Consider the following 22,680-nt stretch of genomic DNA (forward strand, 5'->3'; position numbering starts at 1 on the left):
GAACATGGAAATATCTACACCGCTAACTGTATGAACATGGAAATATCTACACCGCTATCTGTATGAACATGGAAATATCTACACCGTTATCTGTATGAACATGGAAATATCTCCACCGCTATCTGTATGAACATGGAAATATCTACACTGCTATCTGTACGAACATGGAAATATGTACACTGCTATCTGTATGAACATACAAATATCTACACAGCCATCTGTATATCAATGGAAATACGTACACTGCTTTCTCTATAAACATGGAAATAACTACACTGCTATCTGTATAAACAGGGAAATATCTACACCGCCACCTGTATGAACATGGAAATATCTACACTTCCATCCGTACGAACATGGAAATATCTACACCGCCATCTGTATGAACATGTAAATATCTACACCGCCATCTGAATGAACATGGAAATATCTACACCGCTAACTGAACATGGAAATATCTACACCGCTATTGGTATGAACATGGAAATATCTACACCGCTATCTGTATGAACATGGAACTATCTACACCGCTATCTGTATGAACATGGAAATATCTACACCGATATCTGTATGAACATGGAAATATCTACACCGCCATCTGAATGAACATGTAAATATATTCTCCGCCATCTCTATATCAATGGAAATTTCTACACTGCTATCTGTATAAACATGGAAATAACTACACCGCTATCTGTATAAACATGGAAATATCTACACCGCTATCTGTATGAACATGGAAATATCTACACCGCTATCTGTATGAACATGGAAATATCTACACCGCTATCTGTATGAACATGGAAATATCTACACTGCTATCTGTATGAACATGGAAATATCTACACCGCCATCTGAATGAACATGTAAATATCTACACCGCCATCTCTATATCAATGGAAATTTCTACACTGCTATCTCTATAAACATGGAAATAACTACACCGCTATCTGTATAAACATGGAAATATCTACACCGCCATCTCTATGAACATGGAAATATCTACACCGCCATTTGTATGAACATGGAAATATCTACACCGCCATCTCTATGAACATGTAAATATCTACACGGCCATTTGTATGAACATGGAAATATCTACACCGCCATCTGTATGAACATGGAAATATCTTCACCGCCATCTCCATGAACATGGATATATGTGCACCGGCATCTGGATGAACATGGAAATATCTACACCGATATCTGCATGAACATGGAAATACCTACACAGCTATCTGAATATACATGGAAATATCTACACAGATTTCTCTATAAATATGGAAATAACTACAGCGCTATCGCTATAAACTTCCAAATATCTACACCGCCATCTGTATGAACATGGAAATATCTTCACCGCCATCTGTACAAACATGGACATATCTACACCGGCATCTGTATTAAGATGGAAATATCTACACCGCCGTCTGTATAAAGATGGTAATATCTGCCCAACTATCTGTATAAACATGGAAATATCCGCACCACTATCTGTATAAACATGGAAATATCTACACTGCTATCTGCAAAAACACGGAAATATCCTCACCGCTATCTGTGTAAACATGGAAATGTCTATACCGCTATCTGTGTAAACATGGAAATATCTACACCGCCATCTGAGTAAACATGAAAATATCTACACCGATATCTCTATGAACATGGAAATATCTACACCGACATCTGTACGAACATGGAGATATCTATACCGCCATCTGTATGAACATGGAAATATCTACACCGCCATCTCTATAAACGTGGAAATATCTACACCGCTATCTATATGAACTTGGAAATATCTACACTGCTCTCTGTATAAAATTGAAATTATCTACTCCACTATCTCTATAAACATGGAAATATCTACACTGCTATCTGTATAAACATGGAAATATCTACACCGCTATCTGTATAAACATGGAAATATCTTCACCGCTATCTGTATAAACATGGAAATATCCACAAGGCAGTCTCTATAAACTGGGAAATAACTACACCACTATCTCTGTAATCATGGAAACATCTAGACCGCCATCTCTATAAACATGGAAATATCTACACCACCATCTGCATAAACATGGAAATATCTATACCGCTATCTGCATAAACATGGAAATATCTACACCGCCATCTCTATGAACTTGTAAATATCTACACCGCCATCTGTACGAACATGGAAACATCTATACCGCCATTTGTATGAACATGTAAATATCCACACCGCTATCTGTAGGGACATGGAAATATCTACACTGCTAACTGTATGAACATGGAAATATCTACACCGCTATCTGTATGAACATGGAATTATCTACACCGTTATCTGTATGAACATGGAAATATCTACACTGATATCTGTATTAACATGGAAATATCTACACCGCTATCTGTATGAACATGCAAATATCTACAGAGCTATGTGTATATCAATGGAAATATCTACACTGCTATCTCTATAAACATGGAAATATCTACACCGCTATCTGTATAAACATGGAAATACCTTCACCGCTATCTGTATAAACATGGAAATATCTACAACGCTGTCTCTATAAACTTGGAAATAACTACTCCACTATCTCTGTAAACATGGAAATATCTAGACCGCCATCTCAATAAACATAGGAATATCTACACCACCATCTGTATAAAAATGGAAATATCTATACCGCTATCTGCATAAACATGGAAATATCTACAAAGCCATCTCTAAGAACATGGAAATACCTACACAGCCATCTGTACGAACATGGAAATATCTATACCGCCAGCTGTATGAACATGTAAAAATCTACACCGCCATCTATATGAACATGGAAATATCTACACCACCATCTGTACGAACATGGACATATCTACACCGCCATCTGTATTAAGATGGAAATATCTACACCGCTATATGTATAAACATGGAAATATCTGCCAAACTATCTGTATAAACATGGAAATATCTGCACCGCTATCTGTATAAACATGGAAATATCTACACCATTATCTGCATAAACATGGAAATATCCACACCGCTATCTGTGTAAATATGGAAATGACTACACCGCTATCTGTGTAAACAGGGAAATATCTACAAGGCCATCTGTGTAAACATGGAACTATCTACACCGCCATCTCTATAAACATGGAAATATCTACACCTCCATCTGTATGAACATGGAAATATCTACACCGCCATCTCTATAAACGTGGAAATATCTACACCGCTCTCTGTATGAACTTGGAAATATCTTCACGGCTATCTGTGTAAAATTGAAATTATCTACACCACTATCTCTATAAACATGGAAATATCTACACTGTTATCTGAATAAACATGAAAATATCTACACCGCTATCTGTATAAAGATGGAAATAACTTCACCGCTATCTGTATAAACATGGAAATATCTACAACGCTGTCTCTATAAACTTGGAAATAACTACACCACTATCTCTATAAACATGGAAATATCTAGACCGCCATCTCTATAAACATGGAAATATCTAAACCACCATCTGTATTAACATGGAAATATCTATACCGCTGTCTGCATAAACATGGAAATAACTACACCGCCATCTCTATGAACATGCAAATATCTACACGGCCATCTGTACGAACATGGAAATAACTACACCGCCATCTGTATGAACATGTAAATATCTACACCGCCATCTGTATGTACATGGAAATATCTACACCGCTAACTGTATGACCATGGAAATATCTACACCGCTATCTGTATGAACATGGAAATATCTACACCGTTATCTGTATGAACATGGAAATATCTACACCGCTATGTGTACGAACATGGAAATATCTACACCGCTATCTGTACGAAGATGGAAATATCTACACCGCTATCTGTATGAACATGCAAATATCTACACAGCTATGTGTATATCAATGGAAATATCTACACTGCTATCTCTATAAACATGGAAATAACTACACTGCTATCTGTATAAACAGGGAATTATCTACACCGCCATCTCTGTGAACATGGAAATATCTACACCGCCATCTCTGTGAACATGAAAATATCTACACCGCCATCTCTATGAACATGGAAATATCTTCACCGCCATTTGTATGAACATGGAAATATCTACACCACCATCAGTATGAACATGGAAATATCTACACCGCCATCTCTATAAACGTGGAAATATCTACATCGCTATCTGTATGAACTTGGAAATATCCACACTGCTCTCGGTATAAAATTGAAATTATCTACACCACTATCTCTATAAACATGGAAATATCTACACTGCTATCTCTATAAACATGGAAATATCTACACCGCTATCTGTATAAACATGGAAATACCTTCACCGCTATCTGTATAAACATGGAAATATCTACGACGCTGTCTCTATAAACTTGGAAATAACTACTCCACTATCTCTGTAAACATGGAAATATCTAGACCGTCATCTCTATAAACATAGGAATATCTACACCACCATCTGTATAAAAATGGAAATATCTATAACGCTATCTGCATAAACATGGAAATATCTACAAAGCCATCTCTAAGAACATGGAAATATCTACACCGCCATCTGTACGAACATGGAAATAACTATACCGCCAGCTGTATGAACATGTAAATATCTACACCGCCATCTATATGAACATGGAAATATCTACACCGCTAACTGTATGAACATGGAAATATCTACACCGCTATCTGTATGAACATGGAAATATCTACACCGTTATCTGTATGAACATGGAAATATCTCCACCGCTATCTGTATGAACATGGAAATATCTACACTGCTCTCTGTACGAACATGGAAATATGTACACTGCTATCTGTATGAACATACAAATATCTACACAGCCATCTGTATATCAATGGAAATACGTACACTGCTTTCTCTATAAACATGGAAATAACTACACTGCTATCTGTATAAACAGGGAAATATCTACACCGCCACCTGTATGAACATGGAAATATCTACACTTCCATCCGTACGAACATGGAAATATCTACACCGCCATCTGTATGAACATGTAAATATCTACACCGCCATCTGAATGAACATGGAAATATCTACACCGCTAACTGAACATGGAAATATCTACACCGCTATTGGTATGAACATGGAAATATCTACACCGCTATCTGTATGAACATGGAACTATCTACACCGCTATCTGTATGAACATGGAAATATCTACACCGATATCTGTATGAACATGGAAATATCTACACCGCCATCTGAATGAACATGTAAATATATTCTCCGCCATCTCTATATCAATGGAAATTTCTACACTGCTATCTGTATAAACATGGAAATAACTACACCGCTATCTGTATAAACATGGAAATATCTACACCGCTATCTGTATGAACATGGAAATATCTACACCGCTATCTGTATGAACATGGAAATATCTACACCGCTATCTGTATGAACATGGAAATATCTACACTGCTATCTGTATGAACATGGAAATATCTACACCGCCATCTGAATGAACATGTAAATATCTACACCGCCATCTCTATATCAATGGAAATTTCTACACTGCTATCTCTATAAACATGGAAATAACTACACCGCTATCTGTATAAACATGGAAATATCTACACCGCCATCTCTATGAACATGGAAATATCTACACCGCCATTTGTATGAACATGGAAATATCTACACCGCCATCTCTATGAACATGTAAATATCTACACGGCCATTTGTATGAACATGGAAATATCTACACCGCCATCTGTATGAACATGGAAATATCTTCACCGCCATCTCCATGAACATGGATATATGTGCACCGGCATCTGGATGAACATGGAAATATCTACACCGATATCTGCATGAACATGGAAATACCTACACAGCTATCTGAATATACATGGAAATATCTACACAGATTTCTCTATAAATATGGAAATAACTACAGCGCTATCGCTATAAACTTCCAAATATCTACACCGCCATCTGTATGAACATGGAAATATCTTCACCGCCATCTGTACAAACATGGACATATCTACACCGGCATCTGTATTAAGATGGAAATATCTACACCGCCGTCTGTATAAAGATGGTAATATCTGCCCAACTATCTGTATAAACATGGAAATATCCGCACCACTATCTGTATAAACATGGAAATATCTACACTGCTATCTGCAAAAACACGGAAATATCCTCACCGCTATCTGTGTAAACATGGAAATGTCTATACCGCTATCTGTGTAAACATGGAAATATCTACACCGCCATCTGAGTAAACATGAAAATATCTACACCGATATCTCTATGAACATGGAAATATCTACACCGACATCTGTACGAACATGGAGATATCTATACCGCCATCTGTATGAACATGGAAATATCTACACCGCCATCTCTATAAACGTGGAAATATCTACACCGCTATCTATATGAACTTGGAAATATCTACACTGCTCTCTGTATAAAATTGAAATTATCTACTCCACTATCTCTATAAACATGGAAATATCTACACTGCTATCTGTATAAACATGGAAATATCTACACCGCTATCTGTATAAACATGGAAATATCTTCACCGCTATCTGTATAAACATGGAAATATCCACAAGGCAGTCTCTATAAACTGGGAAATAACTACACCACTATCTCTGTAATCATGGAAACATCTAGACCGCCATCTCTATAAACATGGAAATATCTACACCACCATCTGCATAAACATGGAAATATCTATACCGCTATCTGCATAAACATGGAAATATCTACACCGCCATCTCTATGAACTTGTAAATATCTACACCGCCATCTGTACGAACATGGAAACATCTATACCGCCATTTGTATGAACATGTAAATATCCACACCGCTATCTGTAGGGACATGGAAATATCTACACTGCTAACTGTATGAACATGGAAATATCTACACCGCTATCTGTATGAACATGGAATTATCTACACCGTTATCTGTATGAACATGGAAATATCTACACCGATATCTGTATTAACATGGAAATATCTACACCGCTATCTGTATGAACATGCAAATATCTACAGAGCTATGTGTATATCAATGGAAATATCTACACTGCTATCTCTATAAACATGGAAATATCTACACCGCTATCTGTATAAACATGGAAATACCTTCACCGCTATCTGTATAAACATGGAAATATCTACAACGCTGTCTCTATAAACTTGGAAATAACTACTCCACTATCTCTGTAAACATGGAAATATCTAGACCGCCATCTCAATAAACATAGGAATATCTACACCACCATCTGTATAAAAATGGAAATATCTATACCGCTATCTGCATAAACATGGAAATATCTACAAAGCCATCTCTAAGAACATGGAAATACCTACACAGCCATCTGTACGAACATGGAAATATCTATACCGCCAGCTGTATGAACATGTAAAAATCTACACCGCCATCTATATGAACATGGAAATATCTACACCACCATCTGTACGAACATGGACATATCTACACCGCCATCTGTATTAAGATGGAAATATCTACACCGCTATATGTATAAACATGGAAATATCTGCCAAACTATCTGTATAAACATGGAAATATCTGCACCGCTATCTGTATAAACATGTAAATATCTACACCATTATCTGCATAAACATGGAAATATCCACACCGCTATCTGTGTAAATATGGAAATGACTACACCGCTATCTGTGTAAACAGGGAAATATCTACAAGGCCATCTGTGTAAACATGGAACTATCTACACCGCCATCTCTATAAACATGGAAATATCTACACCTCCATCTGTATGAACATGGAAATATCTACACCGCCATCTCTATAAACGTGGAAATATCTACACCGCTCTCTGTATGAACTTGGAAATATCTTCACGGCTATCTGTGTAAAATTGAAATTATCTACACCACTATCTCTATAAACATGGAAATATCTACACTGTTATCTGAATAAACATGAAAATATCTACACCGCTATCTGTATAAAGATGGAAATAACTTCACCGCTATCTGTATAAACATGGAAATATCTACAACGCTGTCTCTATAAACTTGGAAATAACTACACCACTATCTCTATAAACATGGAAATATCTAGACCGCCATCTCTATAAACATGGAAATATCTAAACCACCATCTGTATTAACATGGAAATATCTATACCGCTGTCTGCATAAACATGGAAATAACTACACCGCCATCTCTATGAACATGCAAATATCTACACGGCCATCTGTACGAACATGGAAATAACTACACCGCCATCTGTATGAACATGTAAATATCTACACCGCCATCTGTATGTACATGGAAATATCTACACCGCTAACTGTATGACCATGGAAATATCTACACCGCTATCTGTATGAACATGGAAATATCTACACCGTTATCTGTATGAACATGGAAATATCTACACCGCTATGTGTACGAACATGGAAATATCTACACCGCTATCTGTACGAAGATGGAAATATCTACACCGCTATCTGTATGAACATGCAAATATCTACACAGCTATGTGTATATCAATGGAAATATCTACACTGCTATCTCTATAAACATGGAAATAACTACACTGCTATCTGTATAAACAGGGAATTATCTACACCGCCATCTCTGTGAACATGGAAATATCTACACCGCCATCTCTGTGAACATGAAAATATCTACACCGCCATCTCTATGAACATGGAAATATCTTCACCGCCATTTGTATGAACATGGAAATATCTACACCACCATCAGTATGAACATGGAAATATCTACACCGCCATCTCTATAAACGTGGAAATATCTACATCGCTATCTGTATGAACTTGGAAATATCCACACTGCTCTCGGTATAAAATTGAAATTATCTACACCACTATCTCTATAAACATGGAAATATCTACACTGCTATCTCTATAAACATGGAAATATCTACACCGCTATCTGTATAAACATGGAAATACCTTCACCGCTATCTGTATAAACATGGAAATATCTACAACGCTGTCTCTATAAACTTGGAAATAACTACTCCACTATCTCTGTAAACATGGAAATATCTAGACCGCCATCTCAATAAACATGGGAATACCTACACCACCATCTGTATAAAAATGGAAATATCTATAACGCTATCTGCATAAATATGGAAATATCTACAAAGCCATCTCTAAGAACATGGAAATACCTACACCGCCATCTGTACGAACATGGAAATATCTATACCGCCAGCTGTATGAACATGTAAAAAACTACACCGCCATCTATATGAACATGGAAATATCTACACCACCATCTGTACGAATATGGACATATCTACACCGCCATCTGTATTAAAATGGAAATATCTACACCGCTATATGTATAAAGATGGAAATATCTGCCCAACTATCTGTATAAACATGGAAATATCTACACCAATATCTGCATAAACAAGGAAATATCCACACCGCTATCTGTGTAAATATGGAAATGTCTACACCGCTATCTGTGTAAACAGGGAAATATCTACAAGGCCATCTGTGTAAACATGGAACTATCTACACCGCCATCTCTATAAACATGGAAATATCTACACCTCCATCTGTATGAACATGGAAATATCTACACCGCCATCTCTATAAACGTGAAAATATCTACACCGCTCTCTGTATGAACTTGGAAATATCTTCACGGCTATCTGTGTAAAATTGAAATTATCTACACCACTATCTCTATAAACATGGAATTATCTACACTGTTATCTGTATAAACATGAAAATATCTACACCGCTATCTGTATAAACATGGAAATAACTTCACCGCTATCTGTATAAACATGGAAATATCTACAACGCTGTCTCTATAAACTTGGAAATAACTACACCACTATCTCTATAAACATGGAAATATCTAGACCGCCATCTCTATAAAGATGGAAATATCTAAACCACCATCTGTATTAACATGGAAATATCTATACCGCTGTCTGCATAAACATGGAAATAACTACACCGCCATCTAAAAGAACATGCAAATATCTACACGGCCATCTGTACGAACATGGAAATATCCACACCGACACCTGTATGAACATGTAAATATCTACACCGCCATCTGTATGTACATGGAAATATCTACACCGCTAACTGTATGACCATGGAAATATCTACACCGCTATCTGTATGAACATGGAAATATCTACACCGTTATCTGTATGAACATGGAAATATCTACACCGCTATCTGTATGAACATGGAAATATCTACACCGCTATCTGTACGAAGATGGAAATATCTACATCGCTATCTGTATGAACATGCAAATATCTACACAGTTATGTGTATATCAATGGAAATATCTACACTGCTATCTCTATAAACATGGAAATAACTACACTGCTATCTGTATAAACAGGGAAATATCTACACCGCCATCTCTGTGAACATGGAAATATCTACACCGCCATCTCTGTGAACATGGAAATATCTACACCGCCATCTCTATGAACATGGAAATATCTACACCGCCATTTGTATGAACATGGAAATATCTACACCACCATCAGTATGAACATGGAAATATCTACACCACCATCTCTATAAACGTGCAAATATCTACATCGCTATCTGTATGAACTTGGAAATATCCACACTGCTCTCGGTATAAAATTGAAATAATCTACACCACTATCTCTATAAACATGGAAATATCCAAACTGCTATCTCTATAAACATGTAAATATCTGCACCGCTATCTGTATAAACCTGGAAATATCTTCACCGCTATCTGTATAAACATGGAAATATCTACAACGCTGTCTCTATAAACTTGGAAATAAGTACTCCACTATCTCTGCAAACATGGAAATACCTAGACCGCCATCTCATTAAACATAGGAATATCTACAACACCATCTGTATAAAAATGGAAATATCTATACCGCTATCTGCATAAACATGGAAATATCTACAAAGCCATCTCTAAGAACATGGAAATACCTACACCGCCATCTGTACGAACATGGAAATATCTATACCGCCAGCTGTATGAACATGTAAAAATCTACACCGCCATCTATATGAACATGGAAATATGTACACCACCATCTGTACGAACATGGACATATCTACACCGCCATCTGTATTAAGATGGAGATATCTACACCGCTATATGTATAAACATGGAAATATCTGCCCAACTGTCGGTATAAACATGGAAATATCCGCACCGCTATCTGTATAAACATGGAAATATCTACACCACTATCTGCATAAACATGGAAATATCCACACCGCTATCTGTGTAAATATGGAAATGTCTACACCGCTATCTGTGTAAACAGGGAAATATCTACAAGGCCATCTGTGTAAACATGGAACTATCTACACCGCCATCTCTATAAACATGGAAATATCTACACCTCCATCTGTATGAACATGGAAATATCTACACCGCCATCTCTATAAACGTGGAAATATCTACACCGCTCTCTGTATGAACTTGGAAATATCTTCACGGCTATCTGTGTAAAATTGAAATTATCTACACCACTATCTCTATAAACATGGAAATATCTACACTGTTATCTGTATAAACATGAAAATATCTACTCCGCTATCTGTATAAACATGGAAATAACTTCACCGCTATCTGTATAAACATGGAAATATCTACAACGCTGTCTCTATAAACTTGGAAATAACTACACCACTATCTCTATAAACTTGGAAATATCTAGACAGCCATCTCTATAAACATGGAAAAATCTACACCACCATCTGTATTAACATGGAAATATCTATACCGCTGTCTCCATAAACATGGAAATAATTACACCGCCATCTCTATGAACATGCAAATATCTACACGGCCATCTGTACGAACATGGAAATATCTACACCGCCATCTGTATGAACATGTAAATATCTACACCGCCATCTGTATGAACATGGAAATATCTACACCGCTAACTGTATGACCATGGAAATATCTACACGGCTATCTGTATGAACATGGAAATATCTACACCGTTATCTTTATGAACATGGAAATATCTACACCGCTATCAGTATGAACTTGGAAATCTCTACACCGCTATCTGTACGAAGATGGAAATATCTACACCGATATCTGTATGAACATGCGAATATCTACACAGCTATGTGTATATCAATGGAAATACCTACTCTGCTATCTCTATAAACATGGAAATAACTACACTGCTATCTGTATAAACAGGGAAATATCTACACCGCCTTCTCTGTGAACATGGAAATATCTACACTGCCATCTCTGAGAACATGGAAATATCTACACCGCCATCTCTATGAACATGGAAATATCTACACCGCCATTTGTATGAACATGGAAATATCTACACCGCCATCAGTATGAACATGGAAATATCTACACCGCTAACTGAACATGAAAATATCTACACCGCTATTGGTATGAACATTGAAATATCTACACCGCTATCTGTATGAACATGGAAATAGCTACACCGCTATCTGTATGAACACGGAAATATCTACACCGATATCTGTATGAACATGGAAATATCTACACCGCTATCTGTATGAACATGCAAATATCTACACAGCTATCTGTATATCAATGGAAATATCTACACAGCTATCTCTATAAACAAGGAAATAACTACACTGCTATCAGTATAAACCTGGAAATATCTACACCGTCACCTGTATGAACATGGAAATATCTACACTGCCATCCGAACGAACATGGAAATATCTACACCGCCATGTGTATGAACATGTAAATATCTACACCGCCATCTGTATGAACATGGAAATATCTACACCGCTAACTGTATGAATATGGAAATATCTGCACCGCTATCTGTATGAACATGGAAACATCTACACCGCCATCTGTATGAACATGGAAATATCTACACCGCCATCTGTATGAACATGGAAATATCTACACCGCCATCTGTATGAACATGTAAATATCTACACCGCCATCTGTATGAACACGGAAATATCTACACCACTAACTGTATGAACATGGAAATATCTACACCGCTATCTGTATGAACATGGAAATATCTACACCGCTATCTGTATGAACATGGAAATATCTACACCGCTATCTGTATGAACATGGAAATATCTACACCGCTATCTGTATGAACATGGAAATATCTACACCGCTATCTGTATGAACATGGAAATATCTACACCGCTATCTGTATGAACATGGGAATATCTACACCGCTATCTGAATGAACATGCAAATATCTACACAGCTACCTGTATATCAATGGAAATATCTACACTGCTATCTCTATAAACATGGAAATAACTACACTGCTATCTGTATAAACAGGGAAATATCTACACCGCCACCTGTATGAACATGGAAATATCTACACTGCCATCTGTACGAACATGGAAGTATCTACACCGCCATCTGTATGAACATGGAAATATCTACACCGCCATCTGTATGAACATGGAAATATCTACACTGCTAACTGTATGAACATGGAAATATCTACACCGCTATTGGTATGAACATGGATATATCTACACCGCTATCTGTATGAACATGGAAATATCTACACCGCTATCTGTATGAACATGGAAATATCTACACCGCTATCTGTATGAACATGGAAATATCTACACCACCATCTGAATGAACATGTAAATATCTACACCGGCATCTCTATATCAATGGAAATTTCTACACTGCTATCTCTCTAAACATGGAAATATCTACACCGCTATCTGTATAAACATAAACATGGAAATATCTACACCGCCATCTCTATGAACATGGAAATATCTACACCGCCATTTGTATGAACATGGAAATATCTACACTGCCATCTCTATGAACATGTAAATATCGACACAGCCATTTGTATGAACATGGAAATATCTACACTGCCATCCGTACGAACATGGAAATATCTACACCGCCATGTGTATGAACATGTAAATATCTACACCGCCATCGGTATGAACATGGAAATATCTACACTGCTAACTGAATGAACATGGAAATATCTACACCGCTGTCTGTATGAACATGGAAATATCTACACTGCTATCTGTATGAACATGGAAATACCTACACATCCATCTGTATGAACCTGGAAATATCTACACCGCCATCTGTATGAACATGTAAATATCTACACCGCCATCTGTATGAACATGGAAATATCTACACCGCTACCTGTATGAACATGGAAATATCTACACCGCTATCTGAACATGGAAATATATACAGAGCTATCTGAATATACATGGAAATATCTACACAGATTTCTCTATAAATATGGAAATAACTACAGCGCTATCTCTATAAACTTCGAAATATCTACACCGCCATCTGTATGAACATGGGAATATCTACACCGCCATGTGTACGAACATGGACTTATCTACACCGCCATCTGTATTAAGATGGAAATATCTACACCGCTATCTGTATAAATATGGAAATATCTGCCCAACTATCTGTATAAATATGGAAATATCTACACTGCTATCTGCAAAAGAAGGAAATATCCACACCGCTATATGTGTAAACATGGAAATGTCTACACCGCTATCTGTGTAAACATGGAAATATCTACACCGCCATCTGTGTAAACATGAAAATATCTACAACGCCATCCCTATAAACATGGAAATATCTACACCGCCATGTGTATGAACATGGAAATATCTACACCGCCATCTCTATAAACGTGGAAATATCTACACCGCTATCTATATGAACTTGGAAATATCTACACTGCTCTCTGTATAAAATTGAAATTATCTACACCACTATCTCTATAAACATGGAAATATCTACACTGCTATCTGTATAAACATGGAAATGTCTTCACCGCTATCTGTATAAACATGGAAATATCTACAACGCTGTCTCTATAAACTTGGAAATAACTACACGACTATCTCTGTAAACATGGAAATATCTAGACCGCCATCTCTATAAACATGGTAATATCTACACCACCATCTGTATAAACATGGAAACATCTATACCGCTATCTGCATAAACATGGAAATATCTACACCGCCATCTCTATGAACATGGAAATATCTACACCGCCATCTGTACGAACATGGAAATATCTATACCGCCATCTGTATGAACATGTAAATATCTACACCGCCATCTGTATCAACATGGAAATATCTACACTACTAACTGTATGAACATGGAAATATCTACACTGCTATCTGTATGAACATGGAAATATCTACACCGTTATCTGTACGAACATGGAAATATCTACACCGCTATCAGTATGAACATGGAAATATCTACACCGCTATCTGTACGAACATGGAAATATCTTCACCGCTATCTGTATGAACATGCAAATATTTACACAGCTATCTGTATATCAATGGAAATATCTACACAGCTATCTCTATTAACATGGAAATAACTACACTGCTATCTGTATAAACATGGAAATATCTACACCGCCACCTGTATGAACATGGAAATATCTACACTGCCATCCGTACGAACATGGAAATATCTACACCACCATGTGTATGAACATGTAAATATCTACACTGCCATCTGTATGAACATGGAAATATCTACACTGCTAACTGAATGAACATGGAAATATCTACACCGCTATCTGTATGAACATGGAAATATGTTCACCGCTATCTGTATGAACATGGAAATATCTACACCGCTATCTGTATGAACATGGAAATATCTACACCGCTATCTGAATGAACATGCAAATATCTACACAGCTATCTGAACATCAATGGAAATATCTACACTGCTATCTCTATAAACATGGAAATAACTACACTGCTATCTGTATAAATATGGAAATATCTACACTGCCATCTCTATGAACATGGAAATATCTACACCGCCATTTGTATGAACATGGAAATATCTACACCGCCATCTCTATGAACATGGAAATATCTACACCGCCATTTGTATCAACATGGAAATATCTACACCACCATCTGTATGAACATGGAAATAACTTCAGCGCCATCTGTATGAACATGGATATATGTACTGCGGCATCTGGATGAACATGGAAATATCTACACCGCTATCTGCATGAACATGGAAATATCTACAGAGCTATCTGAATATACATGGAAATATCTACACAGATTTCTCTATAAATATGGAAATAACTACAGCGCTATCTCTATAAACTTCGAAATATCTACACCGCCATCTGTATGAACATGGGAATATCTACACCGCCATGTGTACGAACATGGACATATCTACACCGGCATCTGTATTAAGATGGAAATATCTACACCGCTATCTGTATAAATATGGAAATATCCGCACCGCTGTCTGTGTAAACATGGAAATATCTACACTTCTATCTGCAAAAACATGGAAATATCCACACCGCTATCTGTCTAAACATGGAAATGTCTACACTGCTATCTGTATGAACATGGAAATATCTACAACGCGATCTGTATGAACATGGAAATATCTACACCGCCATCTGTATGAACATGGAAATATCTACACAGCTATCTGTATATCAATGGAAATATCTACACTGCTATCTCTATAAACATGGAAATAACTACGCTGCTGTCTGTATAAACATGGAAATATCTACACCGCCATCTCTATGAACATGGATATATCTACACCGCTATTTGTATGAAAATGGAAATATCTACACCGCCATCTCTATGAACAGGGAAATATCTACACCGCCATTTGTATGAACATGGAATTATCTACACCGCCATCTGTTTGAACATGGAAATATCTTCATCGCCATCTGTATTAACATGGATATATGTACACCGGCATCTGGATGAACATGGTAATATTTACACTGCTATCTGCATGAACATGGATATATCTACACAGCTATCTGAATATATATGGAAATATCTACACAGTTTTCTCTATAGGTGTGGAAATATCTACAGCTCTATCTATATAAACTTCGAAATATCTACACTGCCATCTGTATGAACATGGAAATATCTACACCGCCACCTGTATGAACATGGAAATATCTACACCGCTAACTGTATGAACATGGAAATATCTACACTGCTATTGGTAAGAACATGGAAATATCTACACCGCTATCTGTATGAACATGGAAATATCTAAACCGCTATCTGTATAAACATGGAAATATCTTCACCGCTATCTGTATAAACATGGAAATATCTACAACGCTGTCTCTATAAACTTGGAAATAACTACACGACTATCTCTGTAAACATGGAAATATCTAGACCGCCATCTCTATAAACATGGAAATATCTACACCACCCTCTGCATAAACATGGAAATATCTATACCGCTATCTGTATAAACTTGGAAATATCTACACCGCCATCTCTATGAACATGGAAATACCTACACCGCCATCTGTACGAACATGAAAATATCTATACCGCCAGTTGTATGAACATGTAAATATCTACACCGCCATCTGTATGAACATGGAAATATCTACACTACTAACTGTATGAACATGGAAATATCTACACCGCTATCTCTATGAACATGGAAATATCTACACCGTTATCTGTATGAACATGGAAATATATACACCGCTATCTGTATGAACATGGAAATATCTACACCGCTATCTGTACGAACATGGAAATATCTACACCGCTATCTGTATGAACATGCAAGTATCTACACAGCTATCTGTATATCAATGGAAATATCTACACTGCTATCTCTGTAGACATGGAAATAACTACACTGCTATCTGTATAAACATGGAAATATCTACACTGCCACCTGTATGAACATGGAAATATCTACACTGCCATCCGTACGAACATGGAAATATCTACACCGCCATGTGTATGAACATGTAAATATCTACACCGCCATCTGTATGAACATGGAAATATCTACACCGCTAACTGTATGAACATGGATATATTTGCACAGCAATCTGTATGAACATGGAAATATCTACACCGCTATCTGTATGAACATGGAAATACCTACACCGCCGTCTGTATGAACGTGGAAATATATACACCGCCATCTGTATGAACATGTAAATATCTACACCGCCATCTATATGAACATGGAAACATCTACACCACTAACTGTATGAACATGGAAATATCTACACCGCTATCTGTATGAACATGGAAATATCTACACCGCTATCTGTATGAACATGGAAATATCTACACCGCTATCTGTATGAACATGGAAATATCTACACCGCTATCTGTATGAACATGCAAATATCTACACCGCTATCTGAATGAACATGCAAATATCTACACAGCTATCTGTATATCAATGGAAATATCTACGCTGCTATCTCTATAAACATGGAAATAACTACACTGCTATCTGTATAAAGATGGAAATACCTACACCGCCATCTCTATGAACATGGAAATATCTACACCGCCACCTGTATGAACACGGAAATATCTACACTGCCATCCGTACGAACATTGAAATATCTACACCGCCATATGTATGAACATGTAAATATCTACACCGCCATCTGTATGAACATGGAAATATCTACACCGCTAACTGTATGAACATGGAAATATCTACACCGCCATTGGTATGAACATGGAAATATCTACACCGCTATCTGTATGTACATGGAAATATCTACACCACCATCTGAATGAACATGTAAATATCTACACCGCAATCTCTATATCAATGGAAATTACTACACTGCTATCTCTATAAACATGGAAATAACTACACCGCTATCTGTATAAAGATGGAAATACCTACACTGCCATCTCTATGAACATGGAAATATCTACACGGCCATTTGTATGAACATGGAAATATCTACACCGCCATCTCTATGAACATGTAAATATCTACACAGCCATTTCTATGAACATGGAAATATCTACACCGCTATCTGCATGAACATGGAAATATCTACACAGCTATCTGAATATACACGTAAATATCTACACAGATTTCTCTATAAATATGGAAATAACTACAGCGCTATCTGTATAAACTTCGAAATATCTACACCGCCATCTGTATGATCATGGAAATATCTACACCACCATCTGTACAAACACGGACATATCTACACCCGCATCTGTATTAAGATGGAAATATCTACACCGCCGTCTGTATAAACATGGAAATATCTGCCCAACTATCTGTATAAACATGGAAATATCTACACTGCTATCTGCAAAAACATGGAAATATCCACACCGATATCTGTGTAAACATGGAAATGTCTACACCGCTATCTGTGTAAACATGGAAATATCAACACCGCCATCTGTGTAAACATGAAAATATCTACACCGCCATCCCTATAAACATGGAAATATCTACGCCGCCATCTGTATGAACATGGAAATATCTACACCGCCATCTCTGTAAACGTGGAAATATCTACAACGCTATCTGTATGAACTTGGAAATATCTACACTGCTCTCTGTATAAAATTGAAATTATCTACTCCACTATCTCTATAAACATGGAAATATCTACACTGCTATCTGTATAAACATGGAAATATCTACACCGCTATCTGTATAAACATGGAAATATCTTCACCGCTATCTGTATAAACATGGAAATATCTACAACGCTGTCTCTATAAACTTGGAAATAACTACACGACTATCTCTGTAAACATGGAAATATCTAGACCGCCATCTCTATAAACATGGAAATATCTACACCACCATCTGCATAAACATGGAAATAACTATACCGCTATCTGCATAAACATGGAAATATCTACACCGCTATCTCTATGAACATGGAAATATCTACACCGCCATCTGTATGAACATGTAAATATCTACACCGCCATCTGTATGAACATGGAAATATCTACACCGTTATCTGTATGAACATGGAAATATCTACACTGCTATCTGTACGAACATGGAAATATCTACACCGCTACCTGTACGAACATGGAAATATCTACACCGCTATCTGTATGAACATGCAAATATCTACACAGCTATCTGTATATCAATGGAAATATATACACAGCTATCTCTATAAACATGGAAATAACTACACTGCTATCTGTATAAACATGGAAAGATCTACACCGCCACCTGTATGAACATGGAAATATCTACACTGCCATCTGTACGAACATGGAAATATCTACACCGCCATGTGTATGAGCATGTAAATATCTACACCACCATCTGTATGAACATGGAAATATCTACACCGCTAACTGTATGAACATGGAAATATCTACACCGCCATCTGTATGAACATGGAAATATCTACACCGATATCTGTATGAACATGGAAATATCTACACCGCCATCTGTAGGAGCATGGAAATATCTACACCACCATCGTATGAACATGTAAATATCTACACCTCCATCTGTATGAACATGGAAATATCTACAATGCTAACTCTATGAACATGGAAATATCTACACCGCTATCTGTATGAACATGGAATATCTACACCGCTATCTGTATGAACATGGAAATATCTACACCGCTATCTGTATGAACATGGAAATATCTTCACCGCTATCTGTATAAACATGGAAATATCTACAACGCTGTCTCTATAAACTTGGAAATAAGTACACGACTATCTCTGTAACATGGAAATATCTAGACCGCCATCTCTATAAACATGGAAATATCTACACCACCATCTGTATGAACATGGAAACATCTATACCGCTATCTGCATAAACATGGAAATATCTACACCACCATCTCTATGAACATGGAAATATCTAAAGCGCCATCTGTACGAACATGGAAATATGTATTCCGCCATATGTATGAACATGGAAATATCTACACCGCCTTCTCCATGAACATGGAATTATCTACACCGCCATTTTTATGAACATGGAAATATCTACGCCGCCATCAGTGTGAACACGGAAATATCAACACTGCCATCTCTATAAACGTGGAAATATCTACACCGCTATCTGTGTGAACTTGGAAATATCTACACTGCACTCGGTATAAATTTGAAATTATCTACACCACTATCTCTATAAACATGGAAATATCTACACTGCTATCTGTATAAACATGGAAATATCTACACCGCTATCTCTATAAACATGGAAATATCCTCACCGCTATCTGTATAAACATGTTAATATCTACAATGCTGTCTCTATAAACTTGGATATAACTACACCACTGTCTCTATAAAGATGGAAATATCTAGACTGCCATCTCTATAAACATGGAAATCTCTACAACACCCTCTGTATAAACATGGAAATATCTATACCGCTATCTGCATAAACATGGAAATATCTACACTGCCATCTCTATGAACATGGAAATATCTACACTGCCATCTGTATGAACATGGAAATATTTACACAGAAATCTGTATGAACATGTAAATATCTACACCGCCATCTGTATGAACATGGAAATATCTACAGCGCTGTCTGTATGAACATGCAAATATCTACACAGCTATCTGTATATCAATGGAAATATCGACACTGCTATCTCTATAAACATGGAAATAAGTACACTGCTATCTGTATAAACATGGAAATATCTACACCGCCACCTGTATGAACATGGAAATATCTACACTGACATCCGTACGAACATGGAAATATCTACACCGCCATCTGTATGAACATGTAAATATCTACACTGCCTTCTGTATGAACATGGAAATATCTACACCGCTAAGTGTATGAACAGGGAAATACCTACACCGCTTTCTGTATGAACATGGAAATAACTACACCGCTATCTGTAGGAACATGGAAATGTCTAGACCGCTCTCTATACGAACATGGAAATATCTACACCGCTATCAGTATGAACTTGGAAATATCTACACCGCTAAGTGTATGAACATGCAAATATCTACATAGCTATCTGTATATCAATGGAAATATCTACACTGCTATCTCTATAAACATGGAAATATCTACACTGCTATCTGTATAAACATGGAAATACCTACACCGCCATTTGTATGAACATGGAAATATCTACACCGCTAACTGTATGAACATGCAAATATCTACACCGCTATCTGTATGAACATGGAAATATCTACACCGCTATCTGAATGAACATGCAAATATCTACACAGCTATCTGTACATCAATGGAAATATCTACACTGCTATCTCTATAAACATGGAAATAACTACACTGCTATCTGTATAAATATGGAAATATCTACACTGCCATCTCTATGAACATGGAAATATCTACACCTCCATTTGTATGAACACGGAAATATCTAAACCGCCATCTCTATGAACATGTAAATATCTACACAGCCATTTGTATGAACATGGAAATATCTACACCGCCATCTGTATGAACATGGAAATATGTTCACCGCCATCTGTATGAACATGGATATATGTTCACCGGCATCTGGATGAACATGGAAATATCTACACCGCTATCTACATGAACATGGAAATATCTACACAGCTATCTGAATATACATGGAAACATCTACACAGATTTCTCTATAAATTTGGAAATAACTATAGCGCTATCTCTATAAACTTCGAAATATCTACACCGCCATCTGTATGAACATGGAAATATCTACACGGCCATCTGTATGAACATGGAAATATCTTCTCCGCCATCTCTATAAACGTGGAAATATCTACACCGCTATCTGTATAAACATGCAAATATCTACTCCGCTATCTGTATAAACAT

The sequence above is a fragment of the Gorilla gorilla genome, chromosome 11 (assembly GCF_029281585.2).
Source record: "Gorilla gorilla gorilla isolate KB3781 chromosome 11, NHGRI_mGorGor1-v2.1_pri, whole genome shotgun sequence".
NCBI classification, from domain to species: Eukaryota; Metazoa; Chordata; class Mammalia; order Primates; family Hominidae; genus Gorilla; species Gorilla gorilla.